At 35.7% G+C, this 14466-nt stretch overlaps 2 long non-coding RNA genes across 2 annotated transcripts; both read left to right on the top strand.

Moving 5' to 3' along the window:
• The first annotated feature begins 360 nt into the window (after positions 1–360).
• Positions 361–1049, top strand: LOC132618042 (uncharacterized). Its single transcript, XR_009573928.1, has 2 exons — positions 361–425; positions 783–1049. It is a non-coding gene; the product is annotated as an uncharacterized LOC132618042 (long non-coding RNA).
• Positions 1050–7636: 6587 nt separating this feature from the next.
• On the top strand, positions 7637–11873 carry LOC132617093 (uncharacterized). Its single transcript, XR_009573578.1, has 3 exons — positions 7637–7773; positions 10130–11398; positions 11474–11873. It is a non-coding gene; the product is annotated as an uncharacterized LOC132617093 (long non-coding RNA).
• Positions 11874–14466: the final 2593 nt, after the last annotated feature.

Below are 14466 nucleotides of genomic sequence, written 5' to 3'. Positions count from 1 at the left end.
TTATTTATTATTTCTTTAAGTAACGTGATTGTGTACATATACTTTAGATCGTCCTAGATAAAATTTAACCTGTTTGTTTATTGCAATAGTTTTGTATGTCGTACCTCCCACCCAATAAACTCAAACTCTTGGAAGCTTCCCTCTCCATCAAGTGCACAGATCATATTTTACTTAATTGTTTCTGATGATATGATGTGTGTCTGGTCATCATCGCGCGTGACAATTTTTTCAACAAATTGATATTTTATGACAAATAATGGCCACATTCAGTGAACATATAGCAGCCACTCTAGTAGTACATTTCACCTACTACTGGTACTGAAAATATATATCTTGTCATCATATCATTCAAAAGATAACAAACATTGCCAGTGTTGATTAGGGAATCCACTCATTAATAAAAGAAGAAACCATCCACAATATTGGTATTCTCTCTGTTTATTTTTCTTTCTTTTGACGTATTAAAATTTCAATTAAGATGCATGAAGCATGTTTCTGTTGTCCAAACCTGTGTCCAAGATCAGAAGCCAAAAAATCAGAAATTGGAAACGAAAAAAAATTTAGAAAGTAAATATCCGAGTCCACAGAATTCACTGTGTGTCCTTAAGGAATTTAACCCCCTCAAATACCTGAGGTTAAGGATTACTTCCTCCCAGGAGAAAACGGATAAACCTGTCAAAAGAGTAGCAGTACCTCAAACGCCTTTGACTTCACGCGAACTCCAAGATGGGAACAAATCATACACGACACTGACTCAGTTTTTGTGTTGTAAAAATATGCAGAATGCAGAAAGTATGCAGAGAGTATTTTCAGAAGCAGAAAAATGAGGCATTGCCTATGTATTTATAGCCACGGTGTGATGGGAACAAATCATACACGACACTGACTCAGTTTTTGTGTTGTAAAAATATGCAGAATGCAGAAAGTATGCAGAGAGTATTTTCAGAAGCAGAAAAATGAGGCATTGCCTATGTATTTATAGCCACGGTGTGGTGTCTGTTCGGTAACGCCATGCCTTTTCCGAAAATAAAAATGTCTGTTAGGAATTATTCCGCGAATTTCTAAATTAATTTTAGCGTGGAAAAATGAATAAAATAAATTTGGTCTAAAAAGGTTATCAATCAATCAGATCATTTGACCAAATCCATCTAAATCCGAAGCCGAGCCAAGCGACGACGACGCGAGGGGAGTCCCTCTTCTAAACTCTTTAAGAGCTAGAAGAAGTGCTTCTCTATTTAAGCACACTTACTTTCCTTTCCACCACCTATGTGGGACAAAGCTCCTTTCCAAAATGGACTTTGCTTCATTTTCCCTCCATTTTGTTTTTCCTTCCATTTCTCATTCACACGCATTTAGCTAGCTTCATTCATTAGCTAGCTTCAACAATCCCCCACATGAGTGGGGAATGGCTATATGACGAAAAACATGCATGTATGAAAAAATTGTGTGATTCGTTAGCAAGGATTAATTGCATCTGGATAAGTAGGTTTCCCTTTGAACTTTCGTAGTGAACATATGTCGGATATACTCGGTCAATCAGTGGATTTGATATCTTTGAACCGTCGAACTTTGGTGTATACCTAGACAACCATTTGTCTCACAATTAACCCTTTAACCGTCTTTGGTTCTCACTGTTGTGTTCGTTTCAGCCATGAACACCGCTTGGTTTCATGAGTGTGTAGAGCATGGGCCTTTACCTAACATACTCCTTGAAGCAGCTTACACTTCACACTCACATAGGTGATTTCTAAACGTGTCATCCCGTAGATACACTATCTGGTCATACCCGCCAAACTTAGAAACCATTAAAAAGCTTAAGCTTTATTAACTAGTTAAAAAGCCTTAATGATTTATCCTTGTTTCTGAACATTGTCTTCATCATGAGAATGGGTTGAGTTATTTGACAATGTTGAACCGTCAATCATAACTTTGTTTGATCTCTTTGAACCTAGCCCTTGGGATCTCCAGTCTACTAGGTAGAGTTACCGCCATGATGACTTGTCCTAGGCCTTAAACCCATTCACCTCGATGATCTTTCAACGCCTCTTTAGTTAGGCCTTTTGTAAGTGGATCCGACACGTTATCTCTTGACTTTATATAGTCAATTGTGATAACTCCACTAGATAGTAGTTGTCGAACGGTATTGTGTCTCCGTCGTATGTGACGAGATTTTCCGTTATACATAACACTCCTTGCCCTTTCTATTGGTGTTTGGCTATCACAATGTATGTATATAGGTGCCATAGGTTTGGGCCAGAAAGGAATATCTTCTAAGAAATTCAGGAGCTATTTAGCTTCTTCACCGGCTTTGTCTAGAGCTATAAACTTAGACTCCATTGTAGAGCGAGTAATACACGTTTGTTTGGATGACTTCCATGACACTGCTCCTCTACCAATCGTGAATACATATCCACCTGTGGATTTAGATTTTGTTGATCCGGTGATCCAATGCATCACTGCATCTTTCAATAACTGTGGGATATTTATTGTAATGCAAGGCAAAGTTTTGGGTATGTTTTAAATATCCAAAAACTCGTTTCATTTGCATCCAATGCGTTTGATTAGGATTACTCGTGTACCGACTTAGTTTACTTATAGCACAAGCTCTATCTGGTTGCGTACAGTTCATGATGTACATTAAACTTCCCAATACCCCAGCATAGTCCAATTGACACTCACTTTCACCTTTGTTCTTTGCAAGAGCAAGGTTTACGTCAATTGGAGATTTTGTATTTTTGAAATCTAAATACTTGAACTTCTCAAGTAAACTTTCAATGTAATGAGACTGAGACTGAGCTAGACCTTGAGGAGTCTTGTGAATATTAATTCCTAAAATTAAGCCGGCAACTCCTAAGTCTTTCATATCAAATTTGCTAGCTAGCATACGCTTAGTGGCATTTATGTCAGCAATGTCTTTACTCATTATCAACATATCAACAACATACAAACAAACAATGACTATATGATTCGGAGTGTTCTTAATGTAAACACATTTATCACACTCATTAATCTTGAATCCATTGGCCAACATCGTTTGGTCAAATTTTGCATGCCATTGTTTGGGTACTTGTTTTAGTCCGTACAGAGACTTAACAAGTCGACATACTTTCTTTTCTTTCCCGGGATTTTTCAGATTCTTCGGTTTGTTCCATGTAGATTTCTTCATCTAAAACCCCATTTAAGAAAGCTGTCTTAATGTCCATTTGATGGATTTCAAGACCATACACAATGGCTAAAGCTATTAACACCCGAATAGATGTTATTCTTGTTACCGGTGAGTATGTGTCAAAATAATCAAGACTTGTCGTTGTCTGCATCCTTTGACAACAAGTCTTGCCTTATATTTTTCAATAGCACCATCATCTTTCATCTTACTTTTGAATATCCATTTAGAACCTAAAGGTTTGTTCCCGGGTGGAAGATCAACCAACTCCCATGTATAGTTGTTCAATATGGATTCAATTTCACTATTGACTGCCTCTTTCCAATATTAAGCTTCTGAAGAAGTCATAGCTTCTTTAAAATTTTGAGGCTCATTTTCTAACAAAAATGTTAGAAAATCTAATCCAAAGGATGTAGACATCCTTTGACATTTACTACGACTTGGATTTTCGTTACTTGGTGTATTTTCCTTTGATTCTTGCCGAGGTCATTTAGATCCTTCGCCAGATGAATCACATTTACCTTTTTACGGATAAATAGTTTCATAAAATTCGGCATTATCTGATTCTATTATGGTATTGGTATGAATGTCGGGATTTTCTGATTTGTACACCAAAAATTGATATGCTTTACTATTTGTGGCATATCCAATGAAAACACAGTTAGCAGTTTTGGGTCCTATTTTTACCCTCTTGGGTTTAGGAACCTACACCTTTGCCAAACACCCCACACTTTAAAGTATTTCAAGTTGGGTTTTCTTCCTTTCCATACTTCATATGGAATGGACAGTGTTTTTCTATGGGGTACTCGGTTGAGTATTCGGTTAACTGTAAGTAAAGCTTCCCCCCACAAGTTCTGCGGTAATCCAGAACTTATCAATAAAACATTCATCATCTCCATTAAAGTTCAATTCTTTCTTTCCGTAATCCCATTGGATTGTGACGTGTAGGGAGCAGTTGTTTGATGAATGATGTCATATTCCAAACATACTTCTTCGAAAGAAGATTCAAATTCACCGCCCCTATCACTTCGTATCATTTTGATCTTCTTGTTGAGTTGTGTTTCAACCTCGTTTTTATATTGCTTGAATGCATCTATTGCTTCATCTTTACTATTAAGTAAGTAAACATAGCAATATCGTGTACAATCGTCAATAAAAGTTATGAAATACTTCTTTCTACCGCGAGATGGTATTGACTTCATATCACAAATGTCCGTATGAATTAAGTCTAACGAATTATTATTCCTTTCAACGGAGTTGTAAGGATTATTAGAATATTTAGACAACACAAATTTGACATTTTGATTTGTTGCATTCAAACTTAGGCAATACTTCCAAGTTGATCATTTTCCGCAAAGTTTTATAATTAATATGTCCCAAACGTTCATGCCATAAAGAATCTGACTCAAGTAAGTAAGACGAAACTTCAACTTTATTATTATTGATAGGAATTACATTAAGTTTGAAAAAGCCCTCGCTAAGGTAACCTTTTCCCACGTACATATTATGCTTACTTATAACAACTTTGTCAGATATATAAACACACTTAAAACCGTTCTTCACTAGAAGTCCGGTAGAAACTAAGTTCTTCCTTATTTCTGGAACATGAAGAACATTCTTCAAAGTCAATGTCTTGCCCGAAGTCATTTTGAGAGTAATATTCCCAATGCTTTCAACCTTAGCTGTTGCGGAATTTCCAATAAAGATCCTCTCTCGGGCCCTGCGGGAGCATATGAGATAAACATGTCTTTGTTGGAGAAGACATGGCGTGTGGCGCCAGAATCAATCCACCAATCTTTTGGATTTCCAACCAAACTACATTCGGAGAACATTGCACACAATTCCTCCTCTTCTTCATTCTTCTCAATTATGTTTGTTGATTTTTTTTCTTGTTCTTGGGGGCATGAAAATCTGCAGATTTTTGTCCGGTCTTGCGACAATTGTAGCAGTCTCCTTTGAACTTTTCTTCTTAGAATTGTTCGTCGGCCCGGATGATTTCTTCCTCTTGCTGGACTTTGGTTGAGCAGTCTCAGCAATATTTGCACCTGATATTGTTGAATTACTACGAATCTTCCTCTCTGCAGATTTGTTATCTTCCTCGATCTTTAGACAAATCACAAGATCTTCTAGCGTCATTACCTTGCGTTTGTGTCTCAGGTAGTTTTTAAAATCTCTTCATGAAGGAGGCAATTTTTCAATCATAGCAACCACTTGAAACGCCTCATTACTAATCATACCTTCAGCAAGGAGATCATGGATAAGGACTTGAAGCTCTTGGACTTGGGTTCCGACAGATTTATTGTCCGTCATTTTATAGTCCAAAAATTTTGCAACTACAAAACCGGTGAAGTTTTTATATCTTCAAACCGAATGCACAAACTTATATATACTCGATGAAGTTTTTATATCTTCAAATCGAGTAAACAATTGAGTAGAAAGTTACAAAATCTTTAATCTCAATACCGGAGTAGAAAATCCGAAGATTTAGTCTCCAAATGAGTAGAAAGTTACGAAAATTTTAATCTAAAAAACTGAGGTAGAAAATCTGAAGATTTTGGTCTCCAAAAAAGCAAGAATACATTTATTTCTGAAAAAGTAGCTTTTGTATCTCAGGAAAGAGTACTTTTATTTCTGGGAAGAAAATACTTTTCTATCTTACAAACGATGAGAATAAGTGAAGATTTTATTTGTTCAAACCAACACAATTTCCTAACTTCGACAAAGTTTTGATATTCTTTAAACCGAATTTACTAACTCTACAAATTTTTATATTCTTTAAATCGAGCAGTAACATAGGAGTAGAAATGAACAAAGAAAATATATAAATTAAATTCCTTAAGATTGTTGTCCAAACCTGTGTTCAAAATCCGAAACTGGAAATGAAAAAATTCAAAAAGTACATATTCGAGTCCATAGAATTCGCTGTGTGTCCTTAAGGAATTTAATTCCCTCAAGTACCCGAGGTTAAAGATTACTTCCTCCTAGGATAAAATGGATAAACCTGTCAAAGAGTAGCGGTACCTCAAACGCCTTTGACTTCACGCGAACTCAAAGATGGCAACAAATCACATACGACACTGACTCAGTTTTTGTTTTGTAAAAATATGCAAAATGTAGAAAGTATGTAGAGAGTATTTTCAGAATTTCAGAAGCAGAAAAATGAGGCATTGCCTCTGTATTTATAGCCACGGTGTCGTGTCTGTTTGGAAAGGCATGGTGTCTGTTCGGTAAGGCCATTCCTTTTCCGAAAATAAAAATGTCCAAAAATAGAAATGTCTGTTGGGAATTATTCCGCGAATTCTAAATTAATTTTAGCGAGAAAAAATTCCAGAATTGGAAAAATGAATATAATAAATTTGGTCTAAAAAGATTATCAATCAATCTGACCAAATCCGAAGTAGAGCGAAGCGACGACGACGGCGCGAGGGGAGTCCCTCTTCTCAACTCTTTAAGAGCTAGAAGAAGTGCTTCTCTATTTAAGCACACTTACTTACCTTTCCACCACCTATGTGGGACAAAGCTCCTTTTCAAAATAGACTTTGCTTTAAATCTCATTTTCCCTCCATTTTATTTTTTCCTCTATTTCTCATTCACAAGCATTTAGCTACCTTAATTCATTAGCTAGCTTCAACAGTTTCGAACTTCACACGGTCAAGGAATAAGAGATTTTAGATTTTGTTAGAGTAGACTAAGATGGATTCTCTCTTTAATAGTAGATACAGAAGTTGTTGTGCCTCATTCACTAAGATTGGGTTGAACATAGTAGCTACATGCAATGGCGTACACAAGATTTTAAAACATTGATATCACATTTACAGGTAAGAGGTAGCCTTGACCTATTGAATAAGTTTTGTTTTAACCTACAAGAGGTTGTGGGTTCGATTCTACATAACAATAATTTTTAGTCACAAAGGTCAAAATATTTTAATCATAAATTAAAGTCACATTTGTTTTTTTTTTTTTTTTTTTTGATAAAACCACCTAAAATGATGGGAATTTATTGTAGCAAATATTTACAGAAGAATTCCAAAGAAAAGAAACTATCTAGAAAGCTGAAAACTAGCTATGATCACCACATTAACATTACTAGAACCTTCATCATACTAAAGCAAACCAGGGACCTTGATTTGTATCCATCTTTCACACTCTCAAGTCTCACAAGTGGAATGAATCAAATCTCTTGAATTTATCTTCAGGTCATCCTGGATGAAGTAGAGTTCAGTTCCAATCTTATAGATGCATGATCTTAACTAGCATAGATTCTGAACTTAGTCACAGAAGCTGCTGATGATCCTCCTGCTTATTACTTGCTGCATCTGATTCCACATCGATGAATTCCGAACTAGTAATATCAGTGTTCTGTGGTAGAATGAACCAAGGTTGATACCACACACCACAAAACAAAGTTATTTCCAGTTGCATCCCCTTCCCTACCTTCATTGATGTTCTGTGCTGCTGTTGTCCTGATTGCTGTATGAAGCCTATTTTGTTGTTGATCTAATTCTGAAGTTTGGAAGTTGGCTTTTATCCATGTTGATCAATCTTCTTCCATGAGTTGGAATATCTTGAAACTGATTGTATTGAATTGTACTTGCAAAATCAAAAACCAGGTTAGTAAAATAATCTGCCACACTGTTTCCTTCTCTGAACACATGCACCACTGAAACCTCTTTGTCCTTCCTCCATCTTTGTATACTCATCACTGGCAAAGCAATGTTCCATGGCACCTCCCAAATACCATCCAGTACCTTTTGCATTGTAAGGGAATCTGTTTCAACTATAACAGGCAATTACTCATGTAGAACACAGTACTTGATTCCCTCTTCAATGGCCACAGCTTCAGCAACTAGATTAGTAGTCTCAGTTAATATCCTTGCCATAGCATATATAAACTCTCCTGAATCTAATACAAAAGGCTGCTGAACTTGATCCTGGATTCCCTTTAGAAGCACCATCAGTGTTGCATTTAAAGCATCCTCTATCTGGAAATGTCCACTTCACCTGTTTATATATTAATGGCAGCCTGTAGTTCTCTAGTAATTCAACTATCCTAGGCCAGCATTTAGGCATGTTCTGCAGCCAAGGATATCTCTTCCTTGCTAGCATATATATGTTCCTGTTGACCTCATGTATGACCTTGTTATGAGAAACAACCCCTTTGAGTTTGTAATTTTTTTGAAGTCACATTTGTTTGAAGTTTTTGAGTTTGTATTTTTTTTTTTTGAACATTTCCGACTTAGTTTCAAAACAAAAAAATTATTTAAAAGAACTCCTTAGCTTTTGAGTTTTGAAAATTGAATTTGGATTCTTGTTAAAAATATTAGGAGTACAATTTTTTTCAAGATTCTCAAACAACCACTTAGGACAATAATCTGGAGTTTTCCAGTTTTTGATCTTAAAAAAAGAAGTTCTATTTTTTTTTTAAAGATTAGCTCAAACAAACAGTTAGGACACTATTATATGGTCAAATGATAAATCATGAATACAGTGGCCAACCAACAAGGGTTGTGGTGTATTGGATGGTATTACTCCATTCTTAACCAAGAGGTCTCGAGTTCGAGCCTCTTTGGGTACAGAGTCACTCTTGTTAGGGAGTGTTTTGTCCCTCAATGTGAGACTACCCGGTACGAATCCAAATTAATCGAGCCCCAATGCGGGTACCGGACACCGGATGGAAAAAAAAAAAGGATACGGTGGCCAAAAGGAACAATTTAATGATCAAGAGGGTTGAAACATAATACGGTGAGTTTGAATTCACATGGTCATATTGTCCAATTAAATCTTCTTTTTACTTCCTCCATTTACTATGAATTTAAAAAGAATGAAGACCAACCAACCTAGTTCTCTACTCTCTTCTAAGCCCAATCATAGACAAAGCTCCGTTGGATTTTGCTCCATTAATGTCAACGTATTATTACTTTAAAATGGAGACAATCCAGAAGAATTAAAACTAAAAATTATTGGAGTAGACTAATTAGACATAAATTAATAGAAAAGAGACGCATAGTAATATGTTAAGGTCATAAGTACAACTTCTTATCTCCAGAATATATAATAGAACACAGATAGTCTTGACCAGCACAAAAAGTGGCTGGGCACATGGTCTTATTGAGGCAAAAGTCAGTGAAGAAAGTGAAAAAGGAGGTTTGAATGCTGGACAGGCCGCAAAACCATGAAATTTGTAATGTGCAACATGTTAGAGGTGTTGTTTGGTTGGGAAACATATGGGGAACATTTTACAATATTCAATCAATTAGTACAGATCATGCAAACTTGACTCACATTAATTCTTAGACCATCTGCCTGTTGAAATTGAATTCTTCATGGAGAAGATTTGGCAAACAGGCCACTTCCAACACTTATTTAGCAAAAAGACCACTGAATTTTTTTTCTTTCATTTTAGGGTTTAGAAAAGAGGGGTTCGGGGTTCATTTCATAATTTAAAAGTTTGTTTATTAAAATATATTTAAGTCTCTCCTCTTCTCCTTAAAATACACTTAAGTCCCTTTCACTTGTCCTAAAATATACATAAGTCCCTCTCTCTCTCTTGAACAACTAAACATATTCCCGCTTTTTTTCTCTCTCAAGCTCTCAAAATTTCTAGCTGACTCTTCCACTTCCCCAAGCTCGGAAACTCTCCAGTCGTCGTCCCAAGAGTTTTGTTTGATTTTGCATCTCTATCGAAGCATTTTGAGCTGCATATTGCCCTGAAAATTGATAAAAGTTATTTTTTTCAATCTTGATAAAACTCTAGTGTTCATAAAGTTTTGTGTTTTTTCAAAATTTTGGATGTTTAGCCTTTTTTTGGTCGAAATATGTGTTGTTTATGCTTATTTTACTTGTTTCGATCGTGCTTTTTCTGTTTTTGATTTTTGCAAATTCATTATGGTCTACTACTAGACTCTTGGCCATTATTATTGTTTTTATATTGTGGTTGATCAACAACACTTTATTGTTTGTATGTAGATCATAAAAAAAGGCCTAGAAGTAAAGGAGGAAATAGAGGAAAGATAATCATCCGTTCTGCTCATATAGTTCAAACCCGTTCTAGTGTTAATCCTGATGATAAAAAAAGAAGAGGTGTACAAGTTAGACGAGATGGCAAAAGAAAAGTAACTGTAGAAGCTGAAAATAAGGCCAACTCAGACCCCATTTATCAGAATGATGAGTATAGTGAGGATGGTGATGAAGGAGATAAAGTTGTGGGTGGTGGTGCTGTTTCTAAGGATGGTTCAAAGAAGTCAGGTGAAAAAGATGAAGATGTTGATCCCCTGTCCTTGCCATATTGCGCAAAGACAATTTTGTGGAGAAGTATGGTTTGATTAATTGGCTGGATGATTTAAAGTTTTTCCAGCAAAATTTTCTGTTAGGTCTAGGCTGATGTTGTTTTCTGATTTTAAACAAGCGTTGAAAGATCAAAGAATTAAGAATAGGTTCAGTCGTTCCTATTTTGATCACTTTAAAAATTTGTATGAACACTTCAAAAAATGTACCAGAATGGTGGTCTATTGTTTGCTTCTTTGTCATGTCGATGAGAATAAGAAGCATGAGATGTGGTTCCTCGTGAATGACAAGCCAGTGTGTTTTGGCTTGAAGGAGTTTGCTTTGATCACCGGTTGTGGATCCTTTCCTAGCGAATCTATAGAGGACAGAGTATTGAGGAAAAATATAGCATTCTGCACAAAGGTTACTGGCAACAGGAAGATTTCAGTAGAAAGACTATTGGGGGTCGTTAGAGGGAGTAGTCCAGACAAAGAAGAAAAGTTTAAATATTGTCATCTTGCTTGCCATAGATTTGTCCAATGATGTGGACTATAGTTTGATTAAAAATGGTGGACTCTTTGGACTTCTTCTAGAAATACCCTTGGGCAAAGGAATCCTTTGACCTCACTTTGGACTAGTTGAAGAACATGTTAGACACGTCCAAGCAGCACCAAGCACACATTGAGAAGAAGAATGCGCCATATGCTCTCTATGACTTACATTAGGCCTTCGTGGAAAACATTATAAACCAATGGCGCAGGAGATTATAGAATGTATGTTATTTACTTTTACACTCATTGATTATTTGTGTTATTTGTCTGGGCATATAAAGTCTTCCCTGCACTTGGACAGTACGCTGACAAATTAGAAGAGGTTCCTTTTCCGATTTCTAGGATCCTTAGATGGCACACCACTAAAAGTGAGCGACTTGCTGATGGTGATCCATTGAGGGCTCGAGCGGGAGCTTTAGAGGTATCAATTTGGAGTTTAATAGCAATAATTTTTACAAAAATATAAGCTAAATGTTATTGTTTTGATCATTTGTAGATTGTGCACCCTTACATCATCCGTACAGTGCGTGAGTTGGGGTAGGGATACATGAAAACCTTTGTGCCATATGATGATGAGATCGGGGTTCCAGTCATAGATGCCTTGAATCGTGAATTAGAAGGAGTGACTCTATTGATTTTACCAGCACATGCATCAAAGGCTCCTAGTAGATTGGGAAAGGAGCCCTTAGGAGTGTGACGGTTCACTTTTACGCGAAGCATAAAAGCTACTTCGAATTTGTTGACTCTTTTGGATTTATTTATTTTTAGAGTCGCTACCTAATTTATAAGGGAAATTAGAAAAACCAAGTTAAAAGGGTTTATTCAAACAAGAGAAAAATCATTTAAAAACCAGAGTTCGAGGTAAGGATTCTGATGATTCCTCGGGGAAGGCGTTAAGACACCCCGATATTAAAAATTCATAGAATACAGTTGACCTTCGAGCTTCAATGTGTGATTTTATAATTATTTGCTTATAATAGTTTAAAATCTTGTATATCTTGTCATGGCATATCATTTGAAATACTTGGCAAAAATCCTTTTGTTTGAAGAAAATTTGAATTCTTTTTTAAAAAAGCGTATAAGGTTAAAAGGGTCATCTTATTTCAGGACCAAAAACACACCGAGATTTCTCTTGAGTCAAGTTCCACTTAATTTGGTCCAAATGTTATGTCACTTCTGTCCTTATAAGTTTTCTATGAAAGAGGTTCCAAATACATGTCATTTGTAAAAGGCGCCATGAAATTTATACAAGTTTATAAAAATGTCATTTTTCAATTTCAAGTTATTTATTCCTTTTACTTAGATTTGAAGGTCAACCATATCCTATTCAAAACCTTTCTTAAACCTTGGCTTTAAGTAGATCTTCCTTTGTTTATTTCACTTAAAATGGGCTTGACCAAAGTTTTTGAGAAAAAATAATCCTTAAGTTATTTGAAACATAAACATTTGAAGCCCATTTCATGTGTTTTCCAAAATCAGGTTTTTGTCATCCTTTGGTAATTCTTGATATTTATTTTTTTTAAAAAGAGTGTTGCATTTGTTTCTTTCAAAAAATCCACTTTTTTAATTCCAGTTTTGCTGAAATTCCAAGTTAGGAAAAAGAATTAATTTTTTTCTTAAATTACTCTACTATTCCGGTTTTTTTTATAAACTAAATATAAAACTGTTTTTGTCAAGTTTTGAAAGATTATTGTCATTTATCTTTTGGCGTGTCTGAGTTTGAAAACTATTTGGGTTTCTATCCGTTCTAAATGGTATACGCATCGTTTTGCCTAATTTTCAACCAGGTTCCAACCAAAAGGTTTTTAATAATACACAAGTATAATTACAAATACATGTACAAAAATAAAGGAGAAAGTAAGGCTAGTGGCCCTACCAAGCCTACCAGTTAACTATTTCCATCCATGGTTAGGCCTTCAATTTGGTTCGGACTCAATGAAAGAGAGGGATGTTGGGCCTCTGGCCCAACAACTGTGGCTGATGTGAACTTGGCCCAAATGGCCCACGTCATTAGATTCCATGCAAAAGGGAGAGGGGAAAAAGGAAAATAGAGGTTGGAGGGTACCTATACTTAACAACTAATTTAACAAGAACTTAAAGAAAAGAAAAACTTAAGCATGATCACACATATAAGTATATGTATCGAGTATAATTCAATTATATCCTATGTTGCTCGGACTCGGTATCGAGTGTCGGATACGGGTACGGATCTAGAGGTCGGATTCGACATAATCTAAATTTTAAGATTTGGGGGTACGGATCCAGGTGTGGATACGGGTGCAGGGATTCAGCTAAAATAATTCAAAATTATAAGTAAAATAACTAAATCTATGCCTAGAAATAAAAAACAAAAGCAATTTTTTATAGTTATGTTTCATTTATAATTAAATATTAATTTTTAATTAACTTGAAACTCTTCTAGATGCAATAAGTGTCCACTCTTCAAGAGCTCTCCGTTTCTTTCAATTCGGCCTCAAATCTTTTCTCAGATTGGTCCATGGATTTGATCAAAGTATCCAATGTCGTTTGACCAGATCCGACACGAATCCGGTGTCGGTGTCGTGTCGTGTCGGACACGGGTGCGGCATCAAAAGTGAAGGGTCCGAGCAACATAGGTTATATCTACTGAAGTAACATAAGAAGGATAAAAAACAAACAAAGGGAAAGACAGGCCTAGATATGCTTAAGGAAAAATAAAACAGCAGGCCCAATGTGATGTTGTATGCAAATAATAGGAAGGAAAGTCCAAATTAGTTATTAAGGAGGTAGCATTAAAAGGATAGACCTAGTTCAGCTAATACTAGTTTCGATCCACAAGAAATAGCATGATATACCATAAGTATACACGATATACAACCCCAATATATACCGGGGTATATATAGAGCATATATATTTCGTATACCTGATGTATATTCAGTCACAATAACATCAGACAAGAAGAAAAGGGAGAAGAAAAGGCAAATTGAGCAAGCAGGAATGGGCATTCATCTCAACAAAGTCTCAATGCATCCGGTATACACATGTATGCAGAGAATATACACCAATATACTCAGCACATTCACTCCTCAAAGACTATCATGATACTTATTAAAGAAAACTGATACACAAATTTCATTCACTTTAGAAAAAGGAAAAGACACAAAAGCTTCATATTATATTCATCTCATTAGCATATTATACATACTTTAAGTCCAGCGTTTCAGGCATAGTACTCAACAAGGAAGATACTGAGTTAAGACATTTCAAGTTTTAAAGAAAAACAAACAGGCACTCACATTGACAGAGAAAATGCACAAGCAGAGGATCATTTTCTTTCAGGACTAGAATACTATACATACATTTCAACATTTCAGAATCATAGAAAAGAACGGGGAAAAGGGGAAGGGTGGTCATATTAATTTATCCTTATACTTCATCATTTCTTCTTTTTATACTTGGGAAAGGACAAGAGCATCCAGATTACTTTGAGAGTGTTGTCTTAAGCATGA

This window comes from Lycium barbarum, chromosome 11 (genome assembly GCF_019175385.1).
Source record: "Lycium barbarum isolate Lr01 chromosome 11, ASM1917538v2, whole genome shotgun sequence".
Taxonomy (NCBI): domain Eukaryota; kingdom Viridiplantae; phylum Streptophyta; class Magnoliopsida; order Solanales; family Solanaceae; genus Lycium; species Lycium barbarum.
The sequence above is the reverse complement of the archived record's forward strand: the minus strand, read 5'-3'. Positions and strand labels throughout refer to the sequence as shown.